Here is a 26,232-nt window from a genome sequence, read left to right on the forward strand (position 1 = left end):
GTAACATCCTGTATGGGCTTGCCCTAATCTATCTTTGCAGCTTTATCTCATATCAAGCTGCTCTCTGCTCTCAGGATCCCAGCCATCAGTTGTGCTGTTTATTTTGTAATATGAGACTTTCCTTAGACCAGTTTTCATGTGTAGAATGCACCCCATCTCAACCTTGGACTGTTAAGATCCTACTCATTCCTTTTGCTTCAGGTTGAGTTTCTCTAGGAACCAGACTCTGAGAGATGGAGTTTAGTGTGCAAGATACTTTCTAAGGAGTGCTTTAGGGACCAACAACTGTAAAGGGGAGGGAAAGGAAACAAATGGGCAGAAGGAGAAGTTGAGAAGTGATGTAAACCAGCAAAAGCCACAGTGAACCTCATGGAGGCATCTGGGGCCAAAATGGTTCTTGAGAAATAAGTTTCAGGTTTTTTTTTTTCCCCCCAAATAAAGTCTTTTATAGGTTCAAGATTCATCCAAGATCATGAATTGCATTTAATTGTCATGTCTCATTAGTTTTATTTTATCTGGAACAGTTCCTGGTCTCTCCTTTTTTTCATGACCTTGACATTTTTGAAGTGAATGGGACAATTACTTTGCAGAATGTCTGTCAGGTTGCATTTGTCTGATGTTTCCTCATGATTGGATTTCAAGTATGCATTTTTGGCAGGACTAGCACAGAAGTGATTCTGTATTCCTCTTGTTGCATTACATCAGAAGGGACATGATGTTGATTTGTCTCATTAACTGGTGAAAAGTTAACTTTTATCATTTGATAAGAAGACATCTGCTAGATTTTTCAGTGTAGTGTTATTGAATGAGTGTTTTGTTTGGAGATACTTTGAGACCATGTTAAATTCTGTTTCTGATCACACCTTCAGTCATTTGTATTAGTATCCATTTTTGTTCCTCGATCAAAACAATTTTTACTATAAAGTTTTCTACATGCTAATCATCTGTTCCATCATCTTGTCTACATTTATTATTTGACATTCTACTGGTAAGGTAAAAATTTCCTGTACCACCCCAATGTATCTATCTATCTTAGTATTATTAAGTTCATGGGTTCCTGTTTTATTAAATGGATTATAATCAATTGCTGTGACTCTTTTGATGCTAAATTGTCCCAAATTAAGCCTCTGGTTTTTGTACAATTTTGAAATATTCCTATCAGTCTTTCAGAATTTCCATATTTTCTGGTATAAGAGGTTCCAGATTTATTATATACTTTCCCTAATTTAGCTCTAGAATTAGCCTTTTCTCCAAGGAGCTCTGGTTCCTTTTGAGGAGAGTGGTATTTGGAAACTGAGGTCTATATGGGACTTCCCTGGCAGGCCCATAGACTCAGTGCTTCTACTGCAGGGGCACAGGTTCCATCCCTGGTTGGGTAACTAAGATTCGGTATGTCATGGCCAAAAAAAGAAACCAAGGTGTGAAGTGATTCCAAAGAGAAAGGTAAGTACCATATGATATCACTTATATGTGGAATCTAAAATATGACCAAATGAACGTATCTGTGAAACAGAAACAGAATCACATAGTGAATACATTTGTAGTTGCTACGGAGATGAGGGAGGGAGAGGGATGGATTGGGAGTTTGGGATTAGAGGATGCAAAGTGGTGTATATAGAATGATAAACACAAGGTCCTACTGCACAGCACAGAGAACTGTATTCAAAGTCCTGTAATAAAGTATCATGAAAAAGAATATATATTTTATATATTCTCTCTATATAGAATATATGGGCTTCCCAGGGGGCACAGTGGTAAAGAATCTGCCTGCAATGCAGGAAACCCAGGTCTGATCCCTAGGTTGGAAAGATATCCTGGAAGAGGAAGTGGCAACCCACTCCAGTATTCTTGCCTGGAAAAATTTCATGGACAGAGGAGCTTGGTGGACTACAGTGCATGGGGTTGGACAGAGTCAGACATGACTGAGCATGCATGCAAAAACAGAATATACATATATACAATCTCTGAGCCACTTTACAATAGTAATTAACACAATACTATAAATCCACTATACTTCAATAAAACAAAGACCAAGGTCTAGGTGTTGGGTATCGCATTGCTGCTGGTGCACTCATTGCTGCTTTGACTTCTCAGTGGACAGAGTCAGGAATTATGTATGTACATATGTACACAACCAGGTGTGTGTTTGTGTACCTAAATATATTTTTCAGTTTATCATACACCAGAAACCAAAAGGTCATACTGATGCTTCTAAATGCAATCCAATCTTAGATGTTTTTATCCTAGACTTTCCCCCTTCTATGTTTGACTCTCTCTTCCCTGCGGGTAAAAAACCTGGCGCCCAAAAAAGATTACATAAACTGTCCAAAATTATATAACGAGTAAGGTAAGACTCCCCACTAACCGGGCAAAGTGCACCCTAGTGTCAGCTGTTGGGCTCCTCTCTTCTGCTCGCCTGAGTGGCGAAAGTTCCCGTGATGTAAGAGAACCCGATGTGGGGAGGGCCTATTTTGTAAGCCACCTCCAGGAATCTGGATCAAAGAGTATGGCGGCCATCGTCCTGCGTAGCAAATTAGTGGCTGCTTCCTTCCTTCTAATGAATACTTGTTGAGTGCTTACTTTGTGTAGGTCCAATTCTAGGTACTTGTTGGGTTTCCCTGAAGCAAACTCTGAAGTGAGGATTTGTGTCAAAGAAAGTGTTCCCAGGAAAAACTGGTAGGAGTGTGGGAAGGTGGGACAGGAAAGAAAGATGAGCAGGAAGTGATAGCAGGTTCACTTGCACTGGGGAGCTTGGATATTGTGAAGGTCCCACTGCAGAGGGTCCTGGTTGGGGTAAGGTGTTTTAGTCCATCTGCACTGCTGTAACGAAACACTGTAAACTCAGTGGTTTTATAAATAAACAATGGAATTTACTTCTCACAGTTCTGGAGGCTGGGACTTTCAAGATCAAGGTGCTGGCAGATTTGGTATCTGGTGAAAGCCTTCCTCCCAGTTTATAGGCAGTGCCTTTTCACTGTGTCCTCAAGTGGTGGGAGGAGGGAGTAACTCTCTAGGGTCCTTTTTACAAGGATATTAATCCAAATCATGGCCTAATAACCTCCCTAAAGCCCACCTCTCAGTACCATCACCTTGGGGTTTAGGATTTTATGAGTTCTGAGGGAGACACAACATTGAGACCATAGTATATAGGAATGAGGATATTTCAGGAATAGTTCACCGACAAAGAGAGGAAGGTGCTGGCTGGCTGTTAGGAGTGCTCCTGGCACATGTAAGGATAGGAACGGGATCAAGGGGGCATGGGCAAAGGACTTATTGATGATAATGTCCACTGCAAGACTACAACTATTTTGAGTCGTTTCCCACATTATACGGTCTAACTTTTCAAGGTTGAAATCAGAACCCTCACATTCCCAGACTTCCTTCCACCTGGGGTTTGGGAATGTGACCTGGGTTTTTCACCAATCAGACTATCCAGGCAAAACTTGACCTCAGCTGAGGAGGCAGGAAATCGAGAGTTGATGTTCTACTTGGGTAAAAGGACCCAGGACTTTGGAAGAGTGGTGGCAGACCTTCTGGTGTCCATTTCTGGATGTCCTTGGTGCCAAGTGGCCATGGCATTGGTGTTTTGGGCAGAATGGCCTCCATGATATGGTTGGACTTTGTTTTTGGCTGCCTAGCTTCAGAGCCTGGCTCTCTAGTCCTCCAAGAAGTCCTGTGATTTACCCAATACCCCTCAATAAATTCCTGCCTAAATTTTAAGTCACAGTGGAGGTTGCTGTTGGTAATTAAATCACTGAATGGTACAGTGACATGGCAGCAACACTTTAAGAACACTAATCAGCTCATAGATTTTGTGGGTGCATTTTATTTCACTCACAGTGTGAGTGGGGAGCATTATGATGCTTATAAAAATCAACTCCTAAAATGTTGCACCATAGTGGAGAAAGCTGCCCCACACTCATCAGATGACTTCATTTGATGTCAAACATATTCTTATTGTCTATTTGAAAGTGGAAAAAGAATACGAGACAATGTTCAGTAATTCCTTATCCATCCTGACCACGTAGGAAGAAGAATGAAAGTGTGTGTGTGCCCTGGAATTCTAAGGGAGATACTGAGCTTGCAATACAAACGCTGAGCTATAAAAGGAGGCACTGGGTATTTTTAAGGGTTTGAGGTGCTACCACTTAGGGACGTTAGTCTGTAATCTCTTTAGCAGACATTAAATGTGGGCAGCTAAAAATGAAAAACACTATAGGCATGATCGGGAGGATGCAAATGAGGAGACGGAGGGAAATAATTGCTATTTTGACATTTTCAACTAGCAGAACAGTGGGTCTAGAAGTTTCGTCATAATTATGTCCCAAGTTTTTCAAGAATTCATCCTGCCATTCATCCACACATATACCCAGTAATCATAAAGGAAATACTCACTCAAGGCCTCCTATGTGCCAGTACCAATTATACCACAGAATGGAGAAAAATACCGTGTTACCCTTCTCAAACTGATGGGAAATTTAACTGGTAGAAACACACTGTGGCAAAAAATCTTAAAAAAAGAAATTTGTGGGTAGGCAATTCTTTTTGGGTCTGTTGTGTTTTGCATGTCTTCTGAGCAGGAGCACGGCTAGCTTTTGCCCCAGACTATTTTCAAGGATGTTTGTGTAGCAAACAACCTTGGAAGACAGAGATAATATTTCCCTCTGAAACAGAGGAAAGATTTGTTTGCTGCCTGGTGGCTCAGATAGTAAAGAATCTGCTTGCAATGTGAGAGACCTGGGTTTGATCCCTGGGTCAGGATGATACCGGGAGAATGGAATGGCGACTCACGCCACTCTCCTTGCCTGGAGAATTCCATGGATAGAGGAGCCTGGCGGGCTACAGTCCATGGGGTTGCATAGAGTTGGATGTGACTGAACGACTAACACATAACAAAGATACTGTTTCCCTCTAGGACAAGGTTGGGCTAGCAACTCTATTAAAAGTCGGGGGTTTCCCAAACCCTCACTGGCATGTTAGCATACATCTAGGCTAACATGCATCATCTCCATGGGATTTGGGGGTGGAGGAAGCAAGACAACGTGATGCAAACCTGAGGTTCATGCTCCCTGCATTTTTGGATACCCCCCAAAGAAAAATAAAATAAAAGGACAAAGATTGGGGACAATTTTAAGGGTTAAAATACTGTATATCACTGGTATTTTAATTAAAGCAAAACTTTTTTTCAACACTGAGTTTGAACATCTGTTGACATATTTCTTGACCCTTCTGCTTCATTTTCAATTGTGTGGAAATTGTTTTCTGATCTTTCTCATTTTTCTCTTAAGGGACTTTTGTTCATATAAAAAAATAAATTAAAAAAAAATTATACACTAAAGAAATTCCTTTGACTCTAATTCCAGCCTGGGTTCTTTGCCTGGGCCCTGTTGAGGTACGATGTCTACACTGTCCTCTGTATTTGCTGAACTGCCGCTTGTTGATGCCACACTAGTCTTTCACCTTACCTTATTCATGATGGTTGGGAGGTTGGCCAGTGAAAACCAGAGGAGGAAGAATTCAGAAAGGTCACACTCAAAAGATGGCTAGAGAAAGCTCATCTGTTGTCAGCTGTGCTGACATATTCTGGTAGAATCCCTGTGCTAGATGACCATGTCATCACACCATTCCCCTATTCTGGAACATTCAGTGACTGACCCTGTGTTCCCAGACGATGTAACGTTTCAACCTCCCTTCTCTCTCCTTAATTTGTTTCTGTCCTTCCTTTCCCATCCAACTTCATCCCTATCTTTTCCATTCCACTGCACCCGGGTTCAAAGTTGCTTCAAGATGCCAAAGCCTTCAGTGGCTCCTTATTTGGAGACACGATTGCACATTAGATTGGAAAGGTCTTAGAGCATGGTTAGATTTGCACTTTAATCCATTTTAAAAAGCGTCATTAATTATGAAAGAAACGCAAATTAAAACAGGAAATAGGCTGTGGCGGGCACAGACATGTGTGTCCCAGATTCCACTTCAAGGCGGGACTTGTCCAGCTGTCAGCTTGCAGTCCTCGGCTGTCAGCTCCTTTTGGGTGGCCTCAGCTTCCACGGGTGGCCTGCAATCATGGCTGACTGAGGTGGGCTTACAGGGCTTGGCCATTGTGTCTCAGGGCTCTTCACCTCTGATAGATCATATGCACCCCAGAGCACATCCTGGGGTTGAGGTTCCGAGCAGGTTGGATCGAAGTTCCACTTTTCTCTCTGCCCAGTCCTGCTTCCCTCCCACGCTTGTCCTAGGTGTCGATGCTTCATAAATACTTTGTGTGCAAATTCCAAACCAGTGTCTGTGCCTGGAGAACCCAACCTGTGTCAGACCCTTTAAAACATTCACATTGGCAATTAAAAGGGGCAAATCTAGGCCTTTCTTAAATTCTTCAGCATGATTGTTATTATTTTAAATTTTTATTTGTTTATTTATGGCTGTGCTGTCTTTGCTGTTGTGTGTGGACTTTGTCTAGTTGCGGCAAGCGGGGGCTTCTCCTTTGCCGTGGCTTCTCTAGCTGTGGAGCATAGGCTCTGGGACGTATGGACTCAGGAGTTGTGGCTAATGGGCTTAATCGCCTTGTGGCATGTAGGATCTTCCCAGGCCAGGGATTGAACCAGCGTCTCCTGTGTTGCAAAGTGGATTCTTAACCACTAGATCACCAGGGAAGCCCAGCATGCTTATTATCAACTAAAGTTCAATATTTGCTTACCATTTTTTTCTTTTGATATAAAATTTATATACAATGAAATGCACACATATTAACTGTACATTTGCTGAGTTTTGACAAATATTTGTAACCCACACCTCTATCGAGTTATGGGCTATTCCCATCACCCCTCAAAGTTCCTTCATGTTCCTTCTCAATCAGTCTGACTTCCAACAGAGGAAGCAACTACTTTCATTTTTTTCCCCACCATAGAGTAGATTAGCCTATTCTAGAACTACACATAAGTGGAATCCTGCCGCATGTTCTTTTGAGAAAGGCTTCTTGACTCAGCATAATGTTTTTAAGAGTCCTCATAGTTGCTTCATAGATTGGTAGTTTATTATTTTTTCTTGCTGTGTGTTTTGGTACTTTTGGTTCAGTGTACAAATTAACACTGTTTATGCATTCTCTTACTGATGGATGCCTGGGTTGTCCCAGTTTTGGGGTATCGTGAATAAAACTGCCTTAAACATACTTGTACAGGTCTTTATGTAGAAAGGTGTTTTTTTTCCTGGGAGTAGAATTGCCAAGTCACAGAGTAGGTGTATGTTCTAGTTTATTAAGAACATGCCAGCCTTATTCCAAAGTAGCTGTTTTGTTTTACAGGCTTACTGCAGCATATGAGTTCTGGTTGCTACACATCCTCACTGTGGTCGGTGGTATCAATCATTCAATTGTAACTGTTTACAATTCTGATAGGTATATAGTGATATTTCATTTAATTTACATTTCCCCAATGACTAATAAGAAGTTGAGCACATTTTCATTTGCTTATTGGCCATTATTCTGTTGAGAAGTGTCTATTTGAGTATTTCACCCAATTTTTCATTGGGTGATTTGTATTTTTAAACTGAGTTGTAGGAATTTTTCTGTATTCTGATTATACCATTTCTTTGTCAATAAATGTTTTGCAGTATTTTCTTCCAGCAAAAAAAGATAAGCCTAAAAAAAAATCTCAATACTAACCCCTGGATATTTATAAAATTTGTTTTTATATTTTTATTTATTTTATTATTTTTTTGTTTTTATTTTTATTTTTTTATTTTTTATTATTTTTATTTATTTTATTTTTTATATGCAAAATATTTTGACAGAGCAAGGGAAAAAAGAGCTGAGCTTTAATTTGAGAGTCATTCAGAGGATCTCTGCTCTGACATACTGTGTAACTGTTAATCCTGAGCAGGTTTCCCATGATGTGATGAATTCTCTCAGGGCAGAGCCAATATCTTAGCTATTTTTAGTTTTCATTTCAGTACCTGGCAAGGTATTCTAAAGCTGGAAATTTCTGAGTGAATATTTTCTCGTGGGTTGAAATCCAGTGGTATTTTTGTGATCTGAAGAACAGGAGTGGGATTTTTTTGTCCTTAGTCACAGTTTCAATAAAGATGATATCAGCTCTTGGTCATTATTGATTTGCTGTGGTTTGTTTGCTGTTGAGCGGTCTTCAATCCGGATTGAAAGGTATGTGCCAGACATTCAGAGAGAATTATTTCAGAGGGGACCTCGTCCTTCCTTGAACTCTTAAAACTCCTCTTCTATCACTCTCAGTGTGGACTCTAATTTCTCTTTATGGGGTAAGCAGTCTGAAAGCAAGGGTGAGTCTCATTTGTATCTCCAGCTCATCCCTGAACTAACATCAGGATGCCTTGCACATAGCAGAACAACAAATACCTACTGAATGGATACATTAAGTACAAAAAAACCAAAACAAACCCAAACACACAATCTAGCAAGCTGACACAAAAGAAAGATTAAGGAGGGACTAGTCCATGGTTTCAGCTTCAGCATCAGTCCTTCCAATGAGCACCCAGGACTGATCTCATTTAGGATGGACTGGTTGGATCTCCTTGCAGTCCAAGGGACTCTCAAGAGTCTTCTCCAACACCACAGTTCAAAAGCATCAATTTTTCAGCACTCAGCTTTCTTCACAGTCCAACTCTCACATCCATACATGATCACTGGAAAAACCATAGCCTTGACTAGACGGACTGATGCTGAAGCTGAAACTCCAATACCTTGGCCACCTCATGCGAAGAGTTGACTCATTGGAAAAGACCCTGATGCTGGGAGGGATTGGGGGCAGGAGGAGAAGGGGATGACAGAGGATGAGATGGCTGGATGGCATCACCAACTCGATGGACATGAGTCTGAGTAAACTCCGGGAGCTGGTGATGGACAGGGAGGCCTGACGTGCTGCGACTCATGGGGTCGCAAAGAGTCGGACACGGCTGAGCGACTGAACTGAACTGAGTCCATAGTTTGCATGTTGCAAATTGCAATTTCTCTCCTATTTCCAAACAAATTCATTTTGCTGGGTTAAAAAAAAGATTAATAAGCCATAAACTTATATGGTTTCCTTATTCAGTGAGGTGTTATTCGGATATGACTGAGATGTGAAGCCTCACTCCAAAGTGCTTTTTGGTCACAATATTCTAGAATGGAGACCAACTTCAAACATTTCACTTGTAGTTACCATTTTGGGAATTTTTGCACTTTCAGGCTGTTGTACTCCCCAAAGTTGCATTGGATTTTCTTGAAACTATGCAAGCATTATGCACCTTAAAGGAAAGCCTGGGATGGCATAAGTGACCTGAGCCTGAAATACTCCTGCTTAGGAGAATACTCATTCTCCCAAGGATGCTGAGATAGGTTGTCTTATCTGTTTGCAGTCATCTGTAGGATCTCTGTTAGTTATTTTCATCCATTTAACAGACATATGTTAAGCATCATGTCTGTGTATGGCTCTGTGATAAATACTGTCCTTAAAAATGGGAGATATGAAATTTTTGAAACCACTAGAGGACGATATAACACAACACAATCCATGGTGAATTTAGGCAGTGAACGCTTCAGGAAAGTTAGAGAAGGGAAGAGACTGCACTGCAACTTGGACTAGAGAAGGAGACAAGTTTGTTGCCTGATCTTCTGGGGTTCTCCGATCAGGAAAAATAGTACAAACTTTTCTTCACAGCACCAACTTTACAGGCTGGTTAAATGTGACCTTTTCTAAAACCTGTATATATGTGGCTTTTTCCTGCTGGACACCTCCTCCTTTTAAGATGTGCTTACTTGACTCTTTTGCATGCAACGTGGATTTGAAAGCACAGAGCCTAATTTGTTTCCGTTATAATATACTTCAAAAATTATTTATTATGTATCTATTTGGATGCTGTTCTAGGTCTTAGCTGTGACATGAGGGATCTAGTTCCCTGACTAGGGATTGAACTCTGGGACCCCTGTGTTGGGAGCTCAGAGTCTTAGTCATCGGAGCACCAGGGAAGTCCCCATCAAAATATACTTTGGTTTTACTCAGAGTTAGAAATTGAGTTGCTTGTAACTTATTCTTTCTTTCTTTTTAAAAAAGATTTATGTATTTTGGCTGTTCTGGCTTTTCTAGTTGTAGTGATCAGGGGCTACTCTTCTTTGTGGTGTGTGGGCTTCCCACTGCAGTGGCTTCTTCTGTTGCAGAGAACAGGCTCTAGGCGAGGGGGCTTCAGTGTTTGCAGCATGTGAGCTCAGTAGTTGCAGCTCTCCAGCTCTAGTTGTGGCTCATGGGCTTAGTCACTCCAGGGCATGTGGGATCTTCCCAAAGCAGGGATTGAACCCGCGTCCCCTGCATTGGCAGGCGGGTTCTCAACTACTGTACTAACAGGGAAGCCCCCTATCTTTTTTTTTTTTTTTAATAATTCTTGTTTATTTATTTATTTTTGGCTGTGCTGAGTCTTTGTTGCTGTGCTGGCTTTTCTCTAGTTAACAGCGAGTGGGGGCTACTCTTCCTTGCCTTGCCCAGGCCGCTTATTGCAGTGGCTTCTTCTGTTGCCGAGCACGGGCTCCAGGGTACCGAGCTTCAGTAGTTGTGGCGTGTGGGCTCAGTAGTTGCGGTTCCTGAGCGCTAGAGCACAGGGTCAATAGTTGTGGCCAGTGGGCTGAGTTGCTCCACAGCATGTGGGATCTTCCTGGGTCAGGGATCGAACTCCAGTCTCCCGCACTGGTGGGCAGGTTCTTTACCACTGAGCCACCAGGGAAGGCCCAGGAAGCCCCTTATCTTAATTAACTTTTTTGAATGTGCTTTTCTTGCTTATACACTTTTTCTCTCACAATATGACTGGAAAGGAAACGAGGATTTCTGTAGTTTTCTTCTGATGTGTCTTTATATCCAAAAGGGAATGCAAATGTTTATCTTGATTTTTATGTTATTAAAATGATTTAGCTGAGTCCCTGGTGATAATTTAATATCATCTGGTTTGGTATTTCCAATGCTTAGTACGTTAAAGGTGTGGCACATAAAAGACACTCGTTGAATGCTGTAGAACCTGACTTAGAAGAGTAGACAGGCAACATGTCAGAGCTTGCCTATCCATAGACCATATTAAAACTTTTCTGTTCAGAGTCTCCTGCTGAGGAAACTGGCACTGATAAGGTCCTTATTTATAGGTGGTCATATATTCTAAATCATATCACTTATCACGCTGCCTACAAATAAGGAACCATCAAACTGTAGCTACAGAGGGACTTTTAATTAAAGTGTAATTTCTAGATCAGAAGCATCAGAGTCACTTGGGGGCTCTGTTAGAAACACAAATTATTGGATCCCACTAGAGATCTATTGAATCAGAAACTCTAGGGGTGAGCCATCCGTGTTTTAATAAATCTTCTGGTGATTTCATGCCCTAATTTGAGAACCACTGGGCTAGAGGCCTATGAGGTGGCCTATGTTGTTGCTTGTTGTTTAGTTGCTCTGTCGTGTCCAACTCTTTGGTGGCCACATGGACTGTAGCCCGCCAGGCTCCTCTGTCCATGGGATTCTCCAGGCAAGAACACTGGAGTGGGTTGCCATTTTCTTCTGTAGGGGATCTTCCTGACCCAGGGATTGAAACTGCATCTCCTGCATTGGCAGGTGGTTTTTTTTTTTTTTTTTTTTTTAAACTACTGAGCACCAGAGAAGCCCTGAGGTAGCCTATAGTTATGAAGTCAAGCAGTTTTCTCTTTCAAGAATTTGTGCTGGTGATCCTTTTGTAGTTCATGAGCATGATGATTGGGTGTTCACGCTGCTGCGTGACATGTGCCTCCCTCCAAACCTTGTTACGACATCGGCATATTACCTGTCTGTCGTGAAAAAAAAAAAAAAAAAAAAAAGAATTTGTGCTGGCAATAAAGGGAAAGAGACAACCGAGTGATACAGGAAGCAGGTGTGGATTCCGCCCCCGGAAGGCGGGATGCCAGGAGGACATAGAACCATGAACTAGCAGCAGCCATGACTGATGTCAGCCCTGAGGGAGAGGAAAGATACTTGGAGTGGGGTGGTTGGTTCTAGCGGTGAGGTGGTTGTCTCAGCCCGACAAACTGAAGAAAGAGAGTTGCTGAGTCACCGTAAGGATGGAGAGGCAGAGCGTCCAGCTGCCGGCGCTGGCAGCCCGCGTCCCACGTCACCGCCACTGCGTCAGTGCCTTTTAGTTCTGGGACTGCCCTCCAGGCCCTGTAGCACCTACTGTCCTGCTCGGCTGCGCCCCACGGTGCCTGGCCACGTAGCCCAGATTCCTATTTGATTAATCCTGTGTGCAACACACAGTAAATCCTCCAGTACTCAAACTGAAGTTTCCTTGACATCAAAAAACCTAACACACACAAACATACAGACATTCTCATACGCTTTGCATGTTCTAACTTTATGTACCATGCCTAAGTCAGTTCCTTCTTGTGATGGGTATGAACATGGAAAAGCTTCTATAAATTGAACTAAAGCAAGCTGAATTTTGGCTTCTCATAGAAACAAGAGTGAAATAGGGGGGTGATATTCTTGCTTTGGAGCTTGATTTCTTTTTAGAGAGGTGACCTTAGGAACAGATTTTGCACAGTATTAAGCTTTCCAGGCATTGCCCTGGTGATCCAGTGGCTAAGACTCCGCACTCCCAATGCTGGGGGAGTTCTGTCCCTGGTTGAGGGTGGGGGGGACTAGATCTCACATGCTGCAACTGAAGATTCTGCATGTCACAACTAAGACTAGTGCAATCAAACAAATAAATATTAAAAAATGCTTTCCATATTATTTCTTAATTGATCAAGCAGGCCAAGTGCCTATAAAATTGCACTTCACATGAGATAATCTTATAAAACCCTAGTCAAAGGTTCTTATCTTCGTATTTCTAGTCTTATTCTTGCTATAAACATCAGGAGACAAAAACCAGAACAGCCGCAGAGTGGAGAATCTTTGTTGGCTTTTTTGACTAGACTTTTAGAGACCTAGTACCTCTCCACGTGCCCTAATGAGAAACTAATTCTGGAGCATTTATTAAGCTGTTTTTGTTTGTTATTTGTTTGTTTTAATTTTCACTGCAGAGTTTCTTGAAGCAAGTATAGGCTCAAGTTGTTGATTTTTTTTTTTTTTGGCCTTTGAAACTAAGACCTTTTATGTTTTCTTGAGCAGCTCTTTCATCAGCTTTAGAAGCTTCACCCGCATCCTGGTTTGATGCAAGCCACAGCTGTATTTAAAATGCATGAATTACACACGGAGATGCTGGTTTGTTTCATCCTTAGGGTCTCCTAGCACACAGTTTAAACACAGCATTAATGAATTTGGCTCAAATGGGGCCTTGAATGCTTAATTTGAATCGACAAAGTTTAAATTCTTCTCTTTTCAATACACTGTAATTTGTCTTATAGCAGTAGATTATAAGGATCACTAGAGCACTAACCCCCCTTTCATAAGTCATTTAAGGGCTTAAGTATGAGCTATGAACATGACAAGATCATAAGAAATTTTAAACAAATTTGTATGCCTTGGATGTCCCTGGTGGTCTGGTGGTTAAGAATCTGCCTATCAATGAAGGGGACACAGGTTCGATCCCTGGTCTGGGAAGATCCCACATGCAGTTAAGTCCTGTGAGCTGAGCCCGCATGCCTACAGCCTATGCTCCACAAGAAGTCACTGCAATGAGAAGCCCACACACTGCAACTAGAGAGCAGCCCCTGCTCTCCGCAACTAGAGAAAGCCCATGCACAGCACCGAGGACCCAGCGCAGCCAAAATATAACAAATAACTTTTAAAAGTATGCCCCAATGCACAGCACTCCTTTGAAAGCTTTTCGTTTTTTGATATAGAGGTGGAGGGGTACGCATTGCACAAATAATGTTGGCGATGATAAGAATATTTTTGAAACAATAGAAATGATTTAGTTGGAGGACTAACTAGCCAGGTGCTACCCTTCCTTCTGTGAGACAAACAATTCATAGGTGTTTCTGTATGTCCTTACTAATTGCTCTAAGTAGGACATAAATTATTTCTGTACTCTCCAGAAAAAGAAAGACCAAGTCTAGAAAGTTGGTATAAGAATTAGGACAGATGGAGTATGTCATAGTCTTTGGTTTAGATCAAATTAATAGAAAGGACAGTTCAGAAAACAAACAGAACAACCTGAGTCAATCAGATATTGAGGGACTGGGCCTATAAAGGACCAAGGTACGTAGGATAAATACTTGGAATAGGTGACAAGGATGCCACTACAATGGAAAATTTAGTCATAAAAGAATTAGTATGAGGTTTTTTTTTTTTTTTTTGCATTTGGTGATCACATATCTTTTTTTGTTAATTGAAATATAGTGGGATAAACGATGAAGGCAATGGATGGCAACCCACTCCAGTACTCTTGCCTGGAGAATCCCAGGGATGGTGGAGCCTGGTGGGCTGCCGTCCATGGGTCGCACAGAGTTGGACACAACTGAAGCAACTTAGCAGCAGTAGCAGCAGCAGTGGGATAAAATATTATACAGTTTACAGGTGTACAATATAGTAATTGTTTTAAAATTTATTTTACTTACTTATTTTTGGCTGTGCTGGTTCTTTGTTGCCGGGAGCGGACTTTTCTCTAGTTGCAGGGAGTGGGGGCTGCTCGCTAGTTGTGGTGTGTGGGCTTCTCACTGTGGTGGCTTCTCTTGTTGTGGAGCACACACTCTAGGTGTGTTGGCGCAACAGTTGTGGCACACGAGCTTAGTTGCTCCGAGGCTAGGATGTAGGATCTTCCTGGACCAGGGGTCAAACCTGTGTCTCCTGCATTGGCAGGCAGATTCTTTACCACTGAGCCACCAGGGAAGCCCCAATATAGTGATTACTTTTAAAGGTTATACTCCATTTATATTAACAGCTATTATAAAATACTGGCTATATTCCCTGTGTTGTACAATATGTTCTCATAGTTTATATCATATGTAATAGTTTGTACCTCTTACCCCCACCCCCACCATCACTTATACCTGGAATCTGAAAAAGACAACAAAGTAGTGAAAATAACAAAAAAGAAGTATGAGATTTTTTTTCTCACTCCACTAGACTAGATTCTACATAAAAAAGGAAGGCAGTCTGGGCTTTTGGTTAGACTAAAGACATTTGGTGCTCCCCTACACTATTTAGTGACTAAACAACAATAATAACCCCCATCAGTGGGTTGGAAGGGGCTAGTTTTGCAGAAAGTGAGTGGATTTAACAGTTTTATAGATTCCAAATGGTAAGAAGTTTTCCTGGAATTGAGACCTGAATGTAGGAGCCTTTTGAATCTATGGAATTGATGGAGTTGTTGGAGACATTCCTTGGTGAGAAGCAGAAATTCCCCAAAGACCTTGTAAATCTGAAACCGATAAGAGAAATAAACCAAATTTTACAGTATTGATGAGTGGCAAAATTTGTCAGGAAGAGCTAGACATTAAGTAAATAGCTTTTAAAAAGCAGCAGAGCATAAATCTTTAGCTATGGAAAAGGGACGTGGAGCAAAGACATCATATTTTGAGTTACTGGCCTAAACATACACTTGAAAGAATATGGTGTTTATTTTGCTCTTGATTTTTAAATCTAGGGGGATAAAGCTCATAGAGTCCCACACTCTTAGGAGCCCTGAGATAAAGGGCAGGACAGATAGTGAAGCAGGACATTTGGGATGTGAAAGAACAGTTGCTTTGGTATATGACTTATTTTGTTGTCCCTGAATGACAAACATGGTGAAGTGTCACAACTGCGATATGAATGAGGAAGAAGGCTTGAACCAAGAAGGGTGACCAAACTAATACAGTCAAAGGCTTACACGTCACTAGAACTATTGCTTCAGCATCAGTCCTTCCGATGAATATTCAGGCTTGATTTCCTTTAGGATTGATTGGTTTGATCTTGCAGTCCAAGGGACTCTCATGAGTTTTCTCCAGCACCACAGTTCAGAAGCATCAGTTCTTCAGCGCTCAGCCTTCTTTATGGTCCAACTCTCACATCCATACATGACTACTGGAGAAACCATGGCTTTGACTAGATGGATCTGCTTTTTTCCTTAGTCAATAGAAGAGCCCAGAAGAATCAGGCAGGAGCCATTGCCGATTCTCGTCTTAAACCACAGTGCCACCTGTAGGACTCTTGTAGGAACTGCATGCATAAAGTTACCAAATCCGTTGCAGTCCTGTCTACAGTTCAGTTCAGCCTCTCAGTCTAGTCCGACTCTGCCACCCCATGGACTGCAGCACGTCAGGCTTCCCTGGCCATCACCAACTCCTGTAGCTTATGCAAACTCAAGTCCATCCAGTCGCTGATGCCATCCAACCATCTCATCCTCTGTCGTCTCCTTCTCCTGCCTCCAATCTTTCCCAGCATCAGGGTCTTTTCCAATGAGTCAGTTCTTCTGATCAGGTGACCAAAGTCTTGGAGCTTTTGCTTCAGCATCAATCCTTCCAATGAATATTCAGGACTGATTTCCTTAGGATTGACTGGTTTGATCTTGCAGTCCAAGGGACTTTCAAGAGTCTTCTTCAACATCACAGTTCACAGGATTAGAATCACAGGATTTCAGAGGTGATGGGACTTTAAAGGTTGTCAGAGACAAGTTTCTATCCAAATCTTGAAGCACTTTTATAATATATTTGATTAGTGGCTGTCTAAATTCTGCCTGAACCTCCTCAGTGAATGGAAACACACTTTTACGGAGCATCTCATTCTATTCATATGTTCATATACTTTTACTTCTCACTCTGAGCCTCACCAGTCTCTTCTGCACTACTGGGCCTCCTGGTCCGAGGCCTTTCCAGGGTTCTTCATGTGGAACTGGCTCCTTTATCACTGGCATCCCTCTTTGCAGGTACTTTGGTGGTGAAAGTGAAAGAAAGTGTTAGTTGCTCAGTCGTGTCTGACTCTTTGCGACCCCATGGACTGTAGCCCACCAGGCTCCTGTGTCCATGGGATTCTCCAGGCAAGAATACTGTAGTGGGTTGCCATTTCCTTCTCCAGGGGATCTTCCCGACCCAGGAATCAAACTCAGGTCTCCTGCATTGTAGGCATATTCTTTACTAACTGAGCTATCTGGTGGTGGGTTCTGCCAAATCAGTTACTGTAGGCTTTCTATCTTCTGTATTATTGCTCACATCTCCTTCATTCTAAGGGTTTTGTTTTTTTCTAAGGGTTTGTGGCATGGGGGAATCTTAGTTTCTTGACCAAGGGTCAAACTGGTGCCCCCTGCATTGGAAGTACAGGATTGTAAATCACTGAACCATCAGGGAAGTCCCACATCTCATGTCCTCTATTTATTCCCTCTCATTCTTTTTGTTCTTATGATTTATAATTTTATTAAAAAATTACCTACTGTCATTTTGGTAGGCTTTGGAAGAGAGAAGAAATAAAAGCAAGAAGTAAAACATGACTGTTTTTATATGGAAGCCTAGTCCTGTTTTTCTGATTCTGTTTTTATGTATCAAACAATGTAAGTGTAGGCTTTTGCATTTATTCCAATTAAGGGTTTTATTGTTGAATTTGGTTTGTTATGGCCTTTGGATCCACACTGTCATTCAATATATTTGGCTATCTTTCCAGCCATTGAAGAAGAAGAAAAGCAAGCTGGCTGTACACTCAGCTATTTGCTCAATGCACAGGTCAGGGCTAAAGACAGAATTCTGTGGCACCAAAGACTCTGGGCTGACATTGATTCATAATTATTATTTATCTTGGTGATCATCCAAGCCACATTCGTCCATCTTGTTCACAATGTGAGGGTCTCTATCAAATTCTGATCTCAAATTCGGAAGCGGAGTGTCAGCAGACTTCTCTGATTTACTAATCTGGCACAATCTGGAGAAGGGAGGAAGTGCTGGGAATTCATTAAATCATGACTTGGCCTTTCTTGACACCGAGGCATGTTTGAGTGCCTCCTGTTTCTCTCTCTGTGTTCAGGATCATGTTTGATAACTTGTTTGAGAATTCTATCATCCATCCCTGCCCCAGTTTCTAAGATAACAAACAGTAGCTCATTTCTTTTGAGATAACAAACAGTAGCTCATTTTATTGCCAAGTTCTTCCAGTATTAGGCTGGGATGTAGTTTGTCAGAACTGGAAGGTTTGTACTGATGTAGTGAATCCAGGTGCTCTGTTAGAATCTCTAAACCAGTTTGGGCTTTTAGGTCTCTCATTTGAATGCTTGTTCTTCTATTTTCTGTCTAATAAACTTTCTCCTTGGCAGAGATGAAAGATGGAAAATAGAAGAAATGTTCCATGAACTATGTATGCTCCTATTACCATTCTTTTGCTTTCCTTGTCCTTATAACTTCTATGTAATCTCAAAAAGTCATCCATAACATTTGAAAGTTTATAGTAGGGCACTTGGGTTTACTAAGAACTGTGAGTTATTCGACATTTCTGATCTTTATTAAATGTCTTTTTTTATTGGGTTGGCATTGTTATAGTCTGTGCTCTGTAGGGTTTAGAGTAGAGGATTTGGCTTAGCAAGTCATAATTTAAACTCATATTCAGGAAGAAAGAAAAATGTTTCAAAATTCCTTAAAGCATTTTCTTAAAGTATCTGCCTTTCCTACACAGGGGATAGAATCTGAGCTTGTTCAGCTGGGCAAAGGGGTGAATTTCTTCACTGTGCCCTTCTAGATATATTCTCCACTTTTCTCCATACTCTTCTCTCTCCTGAGAGGCTGTCCTGCGTGGATTACATCAAAGGCACCTATGTTCTTTGGCCTTCTGCAGGAGGTGGGAAGGAGAGAGTGGGGTCAGGCTCCACTGGTTCATTTCTCTGGTTCTTGCCTGGGAGGTTGTCAGAGGCTGCTGCATTCCTCAGCGGATGATCATCACTCCTGTCTAGGTGGCTCACTCTGAACTAGTCTCTTTCTGAAACAGATCAGGACCCCGTGGGGGCCCTCCTGAGTACAGATGCTCTCCACGTCCCCTGTTTTCTGTTTGTAGGAAATAGGCTTTATTTACTTTCCTCGACCTTCCCCGAGTTCCAAAGGGCAGATTCAAACAGTTGCTTATGGGGAAAGGAGGGAACGAAGAGACAAAGGAAAAGCAGTCAAGAAACAAAAGTGGACCCTCGGGCAGGGTTCTGGTTCCTCCTCAGGGAAGATACATGACAGTTGCTGTTGTTCAGTTGCTAAATTGTGTCCAACTCTTTGCGACCCGTGGATTGTAGCCTGCCAGGCTCCTCTGTCCTCCACCATCGCCAGGAGTTTGCTCCTTAAGCCGTGAGCAGCTGAGCCTGAGTTCAGCAACATTTCTAGCTTCAGGCAAGCTTTCCTTCCCCTTGTTCCTTTGGGGTTGGTGACAGCTCCACTGTTACGACCTCTTAAGGCTCCCCTATGAGGAAGCAAGTGACAGATTTTGTTTTCTTGGGCTCCAAAATCACCGCAGACAGTGACTGTGGCCATAAAATTAAAACATGCTTTCTCTTTGGAAGGAAAACTGGACAGTGTATTAAAACAGGACATCACTTTGTTGAAAAAGGTCCATATAGTCAAAGCTATGGTCTTTCTGCTGGTCATGTATGGATGTGACAGTTGGACCATAAAGAAGGTAGAATACTGAAGAACTGATGCTTTCAAACTGTGGTGCTGGAGAAGACTCTTGAGAGTCTCTTGAACAGCAAGGGGATCAAACCAGTCACTCCTCAAGGAAATCAATCCTGAATATTCATTTGAAGAACTGATGCTGAAGCTAAAGCTCCAATACTTTGGTCACCTGATGCAAAGAACTGACTGATTGGAAAAGACCCCGATGCTGGGAAAGATTGAAGGCAAAAGGAGAAGGGGGCAACAGAGGATGAGATGGTTGGATGGCATCATTGGCTCAATGGACATGAGTTTGAGCGAGCTCTGAGAGATAGTGGAGGACAGAGGAGCCTGGCGGGTTGCAGTCCTGGAGCATCTGTTGTTCTAATAGACTTCTGGATGGGGGCTGGTCACCAGAGAGGCCAAGCCATGATTAAATCTTGGAGTGTTCAGCCCTACTCCCATTCTCTAGACAAGAGAGAGGGGCTAGAAATGAAGATAGTAATTGCTCATGCTTATGAATCCACCTGCCAATGCAGGAGACACAAGTGACACAGGTTTGATCTCTGGGTCGGGAAGATCCCCTGGAGAAGGAAGTGGCAACCCGCTCCAGTATTCTTGCCTGGAGAACTGCATGGACAGAGGAGCCTGGAGGGCTATAGTCCATGGGGTTGCAAAGAGTTGGACATGACTGAGTGCACACACACATACACACACAACGTGATGAAACGTCCATGAAATCCCAATAGTGTGGGGCTTGGGGGGTTTCCAGGTGGGTTGAACACATCCGCTTACTGGGAGAGTGAGGCATGCCAGCTCCACGGGGACAGAAGTTCCTGTGCTCAGAACCCTTCCAGATCTTGTCCTACATATCTCTTCATCTGGTTGTTCATCTGTATCCTTTATCATATCCTTTAATACACTGGTAAACATAAGCAAGTGTTCCTGAGTTCTGTGAGCTGTTCTAGGAAATAATTGAATCCAAAGGGGAAGAGATCATGTTAGTGTTAGTTACTCATTCATGTCCTACTGTTTGCAACCCCATGGACTGTAGCCCACCAGACTCCTCTGTCCATGGAATTCTCCAGGCAAGAATCCTGGATTGGGTAGCCATTCCCTTCTCCAGGGGATCTTCCCCATCCAGGGATCAAAACCAAGTCTCCTGCATTGCAGGCAGATTCTCTACAGTCTGAGCCACCAGGGAAGAGGTCACGGAAAGCTCCAATTTATAGCCAAGTGGGATAGAAGTTTTAGGGATCAAAGAAAAGGTGGGAATGGAACCCAACAGGACCCTGAGTGGTCCTCCCAGGTACAAAAGCACCTCTGTGTGCCCCTCCCCCTATTTCTTATTTATAGGGGAAAAAAGTCTCCTCCAGTTTTAAAGGGCAGGCTCAAACAGTTAACAATTAGGACAATAGTGACAGTGCCCCTATTTCCTCCTGAAAGGGGACTGATAACAATCTGATGCATTTCTTTGAGCTGTTTTGTAGGAACTGAGATCTTCACCCAGGTGGTGGGTGGTGACTACATGCTGACCACAAGCACATGGACCGCAGCTGGAAGCAGAAGATTGAGATTCTGAAAATATCACCCTGTTAGGTCATCACCAACCAATCCAAAGAAGGTCCACGAGCTGAGCATGCATCCTAGGACCCTCTCCCCTAATGTTGCCTTTAAAAACCCTTGTCTGAAAGCCCAATTGGGAAGTTTGGGTCTTTACAGCATGAATCACCTGTTCTCCCTGGCTTGGCCTTTGTGATAAACCTTTCTCTGCTCCAAACAGATTTCTTTTCTCTCTTCTATTTTATTTTGAGCTCCATGAAAATTATTTAAAGTACTTGTAAGTATAATAGGGTCACCAGACATAGTTCTCATTTGCATGATGACATTTCCGATAAATGAACAGAAAATAAAATATGGTTATTGTAAAAAACACAGATAATCCATAAGAAGAAAAAAAATCTCCCATATGTTGATATACTTCTATTTAGTACATTTTCTGAGCATAGGCATGTATCTATCTTATTCTTTCCTTCTGTCCTTCCTTCCCACCCTTCCTGCATGTGTGTGTGTTCATTGGCTCAGTCATGTTCGATTCTTTGTGGCCTTATGGACTTTAGCTCAGCAGGCTTCTCTGGGATCCCAGAATCTCTGGGATTCTCCAGGCAAAAATACTGGAGTAGGTTGCCATTTACTCCTCCAGGGGATCTTTCTGACCCAGGGATTGAACACATGTCTTCTGTGTCTCCTGTATTGGCAGGTGAATTCTTTACCACTGAGCCACCTGGAAAGCATCCCCCCTTCTCCTCTCTTGCTAATCTCTTTTTAAAAGTTATTAGAATAATTTATTTATTTGTTTGTTTATTACTGACATATAATTGACTCACAATGTTGTATTTGTATCACTGTACAGCAAATTGATCAATATATGTGTTCTTTTTTATATTCTTTTCCATTATGGTTTGTCCCAGGATATCAAATAGAGTCCCCTTTGTACATAGGAGGACCTTATTATTTATCCATTCTATATGTAATAGTTGCACCCACTAACCCTGAACTCCCAATCCATCCCGCCCCTCCCCTTTCCGCCCCATGGCAACCACAAGTCTGTTCTCTGTATCTGTGAGTCTGTTTCTTCCTGTTTCATAAATAGGTTCATTTGTTCCAACCTATTTCTAGTTGCTCCATAGCCCACCGAAAGTTTTAGCAAACCCTTATGTCCTGCATCTTTTATGTAATAATATTTCCTCCCACCTCTCATAGAGATAGTGCAATCCTGGAACTTCCTTGGTAGTTCATTGCTTAGGGCTCCAGGCTTCCACTCCTGGGGGTGCCGATTTGACCCCTGGTCCAGACGCCACATGGCCAGAGAGAGAGAGAGAGAAAGTGCAATCCTTCAACTCAAATTTGAAATCCTATTCTCTTTTTCCTCTGCTGCCTTAAGGCCCGTATTCCTTCTCTCTTGTCTCAGACCATCATTTTGGGGGATGTATTCCTACCAGGTTCTCTGCATGTCCAGGTAGGGTCTGTGATTTGTTGAAATGCCTTAGATTGGGTTGGCTGCCTTGGTTCTAAGATTGAGAGGACAAACAAGGTTTATTTAAGAGTAAAACATCCTTTGAAGCCAAAGATGTGAAGAGACTTTTCAAAGTGGCTAGGTAGTTATTCCAAGCCCAGGGAAATGAGGGAGGACAGGAAAATAGTCTTCCATCCACTGAGATGGTGTTGAGAGCTCTGCTCCTTATCACATCAGCACACTCTCTTCCAGTTGAACTTTTCTGAAAACGAATTTCACAACATTTTCCACCTTATAACTCAACAATTGTGTTATTTCCTGTCAGTTTAACTTCTCCAAACTCTTGCTTAACAATAACCAGAAATTCTCAGAAATAGGATAGTGCAATGGTGCTCTTCTTTGTTGCCACCTTGTCATCTCCCTGGAGTTCCTGAAGCAACACAAATGATAACTCTTAGCAGAATACAGAAGTTAGGATGGGCCTCCCTACACGGCCCTTCCATTTATTTGTCAGCCCTCAGGAGTCTATCATTTGACATTATTAACATGTCCCTCCCTCTTTCTGAGTGACATTTTCTGACCTTTTTTTCCCCAATAGGGCTTCTTCTGTACTCAGTGGCAGGTAGAAAAAAAAATTACCTGGCTGACACCTGCTGGGTTGGCTGGATCAAGGAAAGAAGAGGTGCTGTCCTTGATGAAAGGAGCCTTTTCCCACCTCTGAGATCTCTAAGTCTAAACATGTATCTTATTTTCTTTTTTGGACTTGGAGGTCACTCTCTTGAGATAAGTAAAATGAGATTCTCACTTGCTTGCCAAGTCCATGATTCTGCCTGAATTCTTGTAAATGACAACTTTGTTTAATAACAGAATCATAATGTTAAAGGCTCATTTTTGTCCAATTTTCTGATTTTGCAGATTAGAAAAGAGGCCCAGAGACATTAAGAGATTTCTCCGATAAGAATAACATTATTTTGTATTGTGTAGCTTGCAAGTACTATCACGTCCATTTTACAGACGAAGAAAGAGATGATCAGAGAGTTGAGGTGACTTGTCCAGGGCAGCACAGAGAGTTGGTCACAGAGGGTGGACTTGAAGCCCAAGTCTGATTCCCACTGGGATGCTCTTTGAGGGACACCACGCAGCCTCGGGCTTCCCTGGTGGCTCAGCTGGTAAAGAATCTGCCTGCAATGTGGGAGACCCGGATTCAGTCCCTTGGTTGGGAAGATCCCCTGGAGAAGGGACCGGCTACCCACTCCAGTATTATGGCGTGGAGAATTCCATGAACCGCAAAGAGCTGGACACGACTGAGTGACGTGCACTTTCACTTTCTTTTCATGTAGCCTCTGGGTACTGGAGGGGACTTTGGAAATAGCTAGGTCTGCTATCTGGAGCCCTGTTTTACTTTTCTGTCTGTACTTGATGATTCAAAATACTACTAAAAAAGCACTTGCATTTAAAAAATTTAATTGTATTTATCTGTTCTTCATTAGTGGGGCTTCCCTGATAGCTCAGTTGGGAAAGAATCTGCCTGCAATGCAGGAGACCCCAGATTGATTCCTGGGTTGGGAAGATCTGCTGGAGAAGGGATAGGCTACCCACTCCAGTATTCTTGGTTTTCATTCAATGAAGGACAGTATTCAGTCATTCATTGGTAAAGCACATGGTATGAAATTCAAAGAGCACAAAGGGCATATAGTGAAAAAAGGTCTCCCTCATGCTCCTGTTCCCCAGCCATCCAGTTTCCCTCCTCATTCTCTTTTGTGTTCATCAGATAAGTGCTATTCCTGGATAAGAAAAAAAAAAAGTATATGTATATAATTTTTATAAAAAGTGGAAGTGTATTCTACCCTGCTCCCTGCTTAAAAATTTTTTAAAAAAACTGATGGGGAGGGGCAATATGGGGGTCGAGGAGTAAGAGATATGAACCATTAGGTATAAGGTAATTAACAAGGATGTATTGTACAACATGGGGAATATAGTCAATATTTTTTAATAACTTATAGTATAACCTTTAAAAATTGTAAGTCACTATATTACTTTGCCAACAAAGGTCCATCTGGTCAAGGCTATGGTTTTTCCAGTGGTCATGTATGGATGTGAGAGTTGGACTGTGAAGAAAGCTGAGTGCTGAAAAATTGATGCTTTTGAACTGTGGTGTTGAAGACTGTTGAGAGTCCCTTGGACTGCAAGGAGATTCAACCAGTCCAACCTGAAGGAGATCAGTCCTGGGTGTTCATTGGAAGGACTGATGCTGAAGCTGAAACTCCAATACTTTGGCCACCTGATGTGAAGAATTGACTCATTGGAAAAGACCCTGATGCTGGGAGGGATTGGGGGCAGGAGGAGAAGGGGACGACAGAGGATGAGATGGCTGGATGGCATCACCAACTCGATGGGCATGAGTTTGAGTAAACTCCGGGAGTTGGTGATGGACAGGGAGGCCTGGCGTGCTGTAGTCCATGGGGTCGCAAATAGTCGGACACGACTGAGTGACTGAACTGAACGGAACTGTCCTTGGGAACGTGTGAATATTGATTGCTACTTCCCATGTGGCACAGTGGTAAAGAATTTACCTGCAATGCAGGAGACGTGGGTTTGAACCCTGGGTTGGGAAAATCTCCTGGAGGAAAAAATGGCAACCCACTCTAGTACTCTTGCCTGGGACAGAGGAGTCTGGCTGGCTACAGCCCATGGAGTTGCAAAGAGTCAGACATGACCAAACACGAGCACGGGTCTCTGAGAGCATGGGATCCAGCAGCTTCTTACCAGATTCCCGAGTAGCATCTACTCGTGTTGGTGAGGAGGCAAGTGGTGAAGTCCAGAGAGTCTCGGGTTCAAGTGAAGTATTTGTAGGTCCTGGTTTTTCTCCTGTTTAGAATGGAGATTTTTTTCTTGATCTGGTATTAAAGAGGCTGGTGCTGTGGGAACTGAGGGATAGAAAGGTTAGGAGCCAGCTGAGTCTTTATAGTTTGTCAAATTGAAATATAAATTGTTTTGAGAATAAAACTTTCTTCTCCAAAGATAGCAAGGTTCTAAAGTTTTGTAGCTAATGAAGTTGAAGAAAGACTCCTCAGCAACCGATCAGAAATGGATTGTCCTCAACTTCCAGTGGGGTTACATCCCGGTGAACCCATCGTCAGTTGAAAACATCATTTGTTGACAATGCATTTTCAACAGTACAGCTTATTCTAGGCTACCTTAAATGAGTTTAGAACACTTCCGTTAGCCTATAGTTGGGCAGAATCCTCTAATCTCTCTTATGTGTGTATGCACACTCCGTCGCTTCAGTTGTGTCTGACTCTTTGTGACCCCATGGACTATAGCCCTCCAGGCTCCCATGTCCATGGACATCGTCCAGGCAAGAATACTGGAGTGGGTCACCATGCCCAACTCCAGGTGATCTTCCCCAGCGGGGGATTGAACTCGAGTCTCTTACGTCTCCTGCATTAGCAGGTGGGTTCTTCACTACTAGTGCCACCTGGGAAGCCCAACCTCTCTTATAATAAAGTGTTAAATATCTGATGTAATTTATTGAATAAAGTACTGTACTGAAAGTGAGAAATGGAATGGTTTTATGGGTACAGAATGATTGTAAGTGTGATCAAGTGGCTGACTGGAAGCTGAGTTTGCTGCCACTGTCCAGCATCAGAGAGAGCATTGGGCCATATATAGGTAGCCTGGGAAAAGATTAAAATTAGAAACTCCAAGCACGATTTCTACTGAATGGTGTATCACTTTT

The 26,232-nt window shown here is 42.4% G+C and overlaps 1 non-coding gene across 1 annotated transcript; it reads left to right on the forward strand.

The window, feature by feature from the left end:
* The first annotated feature begins 11,698 nt into the window (after positions 1-11,698).
* LOC133046896 (small nucleolar RNA U13) lies at positions 11,699-11,803 on the forward strand. Its single transcript, XR_009690598.1, has one exon. It is a non-coding gene; the product is annotated as a small nucleolar RNA U13 (small nucleolar RNA).
* Positions 11,804-26,232: the final 14,429 nt, after the last annotated feature.

This window comes from Dama dama, chromosome 25 (genome assembly GCF_033118175.1).
Source record: "Dama dama isolate Ldn47 chromosome 25, ASM3311817v1, whole genome shotgun sequence".
Lineage (NCBI taxonomy): Eukaryota > Metazoa > Chordata > Mammalia > Artiodactyla > Cervidae > Dama > Dama dama.